The sequence below is a fragment of the Gossypium raimondii genome, chromosome 8 (genome assembly GCF_025698545.1).
Source record: "Gossypium raimondii isolate GPD5lz chromosome 8, ASM2569854v1, whole genome shotgun sequence".
Classification (NCBI taxonomy): Eukaryota; Viridiplantae; Streptophyta; class Magnoliopsida; order Malvales; family Malvaceae; genus Gossypium; species Gossypium raimondii.
Window position 1 is genome coordinate 56,699,327 of NC_068572.1, and position 3,937 is coordinate 56,703,263.

General features: G+C 37.2%; 1 pseudogene; it reads right to left on the bottom strand.

The window, feature by feature from the left end:
- Positions 1-444: 444 nt before the first annotated feature.
- LOC128043137 (uncharacterized) lies at positions 445-3,267 on the bottom strand (annotated as a pseudogene).
- Positions 3,268-3,937: the final 670 nt, after the last annotated feature.

A 3,937-nucleotide genomic window follows, 5' to 3' on the forward strand; every position in this document is an offset into this window, starting at 1 on the left:
GATTCTCTATTATTTTTGGGTCTATTCGTTTTTCAAATTTTATGGATTTGACATTTGGATTCGGTGTTTTTTTTTATCATACATGCCAAATCTTTTGGATTTATGTTACATTTTTTAGGGTTTCAATTTGTTTTAAAATTTTAAAGATTTAAAATATTAATTTGGTGTATCGATTAATAAATATTTGAAAATACTGATAGAAACCTTTAAATTTATGCTATAAATATAAGTTGAATTAATATTTGAATATGCGATTTAGGAAAAGATTAAAGACTATAATTTATTTGGTTCTTGATTTAGGAAAAGGTTATTATTGTTAATAAAATTAAACGCACAAAAGATAATAATATTATCTCCGAGTACTAAAATGTATAACTTTTGTCATATTAGATAATAATAAAAAATTAACATAAATATCATATATTTAAAAAAAAACGTCAAATATGTATTAAGCCTACTATATTATATTATATATGCCCTTTTGCAAGCACATTGCAAACTATTTCATTGTATATAAAAAAAGCAAACGATGCTTCACCTGCAGATAAACTAGATTATACATACTGTATTGCGGGGGCCTCAATGTTGGGCTTACCAATGTAAGAAACAATCAAAGCTTCAATTTCAACGCATGTCAATGAATGAGCGAAGCGGATATGGTAGGAACTCGATAAGTGCTACCGAAGAGGCGAAAGGTAGATCCGTTCAACTCCCACTGAAAGTTTCTGCTCTTTGCTGGTTTCCATCCGGACCTCTCCGAGGTGAATTAACAGCTCGTGGAGGTTGGACCGGCGGTGGTGTCGGAACTTGGGAATTATGGTGCTGCTGGTCGGACCAAGCCTGCCATCTTCTTCTCCAACGCATGATCTCGACAATGATAGAACTCCCGCTCATTGCAACGCCGAAACCAGAAAAAGTTGCAAGGAGAATTGATAGTACTGCTTGTACTTTCACCTGCATGTCCAAGAACGATTAAAAAGTTAATTGATTTTAATCAAACCATGTTTTACACAAAATTTAATGTTTAAAAGTACCAAAACTGTGTAGTTTAATGACCATTGCATTGATATTTCTCGGAGAGGTGAGTGTTGGATCATACAAGTATATCAAAAAATCGAGTTCAGCGGGTGCTAAGCAAGATAGAGAAATCACTTACCAATGAATAAAACATATGGGCAAAGAAGACCACCAAGGCAAATTGAATCGATGCGTAAACCCAGATGAATCTTCGCTTCACTGAATACCAAACATTCAAAAGGATTTTTTCTAATCAACATTTGAATTTCCTCTTAAATTAATCAAAAAGCTTGAGGATGTTCGCCAAGCCTACCCATAGTTGAAGAAGTCATCGATGCAAGCAGGCCTAGCACGCAAGAAAATGGAAGCGATATAGCAATGGCTCCGGTACCCATTTTTCCAACCTGCAGGTAAATGGAGATATCCATGTATATATCAAGGATATATATATATACAATAGCAGAGAAGGGAAGTTCTGAATGGAAAACAACTTATCCTACGAGAAGCTGCTCGAGAAAACAAAAATATGCAAGCATGCTGATGATTACAAGAACCGGGACCTCCTGCCAAACCCTGCAATCATCAAACGGATAAGTGCTCGGAATGTACACAATAGAGCAGTCTGGTAATTTGTTTTTTACTTAATGTTTAGAAGGTATGAGGAATGCTTAAGGTATAACATACAAAACCGAACACACTAGTGACAGAAACATATCCGTATCTGATATTCGCACCTGAATCCTATAGGAGAGTTGGTAAGAAACTGTAATTTACCTGTATCCACGAGCTTCATCCGGAAAACCTCTACTTGTTCCACCATGGCGAGCTCGAACACTTTGGATTCGTAAAAGGGTGACGGGTAGGTTCTGAACCTCTTGCTTGCACACATCGCATGTCTTGTTGCCTTTGATGGTAAACCATTTAACGGCACAGTCTTTGTGAGCCAACGCAAGCTCGCCTTTGCAGCTGCATTCCATCTTAAATGTTTCGCCTCCTTCGCATAGTTCAACCATACAAATTCTACAAACAGCCTCTTCTTCCAGTATGTCCTCACCATCAGGGTCTCTGTTTTCTGAAAAAAAAAATGAGATTTTCATAAGACATTGCTGACAAAAGTTCGAGGCCGAATACCTTTATATGCTTTGAACTTCATGTCGGATCTATTTAGATGAAAGGCACTTTGCAAAATTTTGAACATAAGCATAAACATAGATGAATGCATAGAATGGATGCCTGAATCGGGCCTGATAGAAGGGTTTGGGTTTGAACTTATTTCTCCTTCCTTTGTTAGCGGAGTTGAGGGAACCACTCTAAAGAATGAATCCATTCTCCTTAATTTTCCTTCTTTTCGTTTACGGAACTGAAAACGAGCGAGATATCTTCAGCATGCTTCCCTTACTCTGCAAAGGAACCAACACTTAAATCCTTGTATGAAAATGACTTCTTTCAAATGTTCTTCATTTAACATTAAGACATCACTTGGTCAGGTCAATAGATTGCAAACATGCAATAATTCTAGCAGCTAATTAACATTCCCCTATTCGTGAATCGAAAACTGACTACGATAATCCAACATGATAAACTACAAATATTCACCGTCTAGTTGATAGAAAAGACGATCTAAATCCAATAAAATTATAGTCACAATGTCAAGTAAGAACATAACAAAACTTACAGAGCCACCAAGGCTTCCCCCGCTTGCAGATTCCGGGTTCGAGTTTGCAGTTTGAGTTACAGGCAAGGAAGATGTTCTGTTTATCATGGGAGTAAATATCTTGGTAAGTGACAATGTCCTCGACATGGAAGGCTTCTCTTTTAGAGAAGTAATCGAAGATTCGGGAGCCAAGTTTGCAGCCTTTTCAATATCCGAACTTATACTTCTGGCCTTGAAGCTTAGTTTCGGCAAGAGACTCCTCAACGATTTACCTTTCGACGACGAAGGACCTGAGGAGGATCCATTAATCCTTGCATCGGAAGGACTCGGTGTCAAGTGAAAATTCACTTTCCTGGGAGTCAAACTAGGTGTTTGGGGCATCTTAACTGTGACAGACTCTTGAGAAGAATCATCCAAACTTCTCGAGGGATCTCGAGAAAGAGGTTGGTTCGCTTCCAATTACGAGCATCCGCCGTTTCCTCGGTTATTCCGGCAGAATCTTCCACCTGAAACAAGAACAATTCATCATTATGCAACCAAACATACAATAATGAACTACACTTGAGAGCTGCTCTCAGCATATTAATGCAAAGATGGGGCAAACATATAACTTCACAATGAGTAGCTAGGGTCCTACCGACAATGTTCCAATGAAACCGGTGATTTAACCGATGTATTTAACTATCTTAAAATATAAAAAAGATCAGTAACAGTTTAAAATTTAAATCCACCAGAGTGAAGCTAATTAATTTGTGATTTATTTCCCTCATAAGTACAAAGTGCCATTAAAACAGCCTAAAACCATAATCTTTACATCGAGTAAACATGCAAATTTCAATCTATGGATTCTAGCTGTAAATGTTATGAAGTAATATTGAATATTCAGTGAAAAATACAAATTAAGCATTCCAGTAACAAGGAAACTGGAAAATACCTGTTGAATAGGAACAGAAACTGTTCCTCGTCTTGCAACATCACCAACATCATGTTCCTCTGTCACTGTTTTTCTTCAGTCTTCATCTTTTTTCATCAACAAAATCGAAGAAATCTCACTAAATCAACAATCTTAAAGAAAGAAAAAGGGTTGTTGGGTTTCTGTTGAAAAGAGTGGGAGATGAACAATATTTGTCATTTAAGGCAAGATATGGTGGAAAACATGGCCTACTGACACTTCTTTCTCTCTCTCTTTGGTACACGACACTGCAGTGGAAAACCAGTTTTTAACTTTCACTTCAATCACTTGGTCTGCTTTCACCGCCATGAATG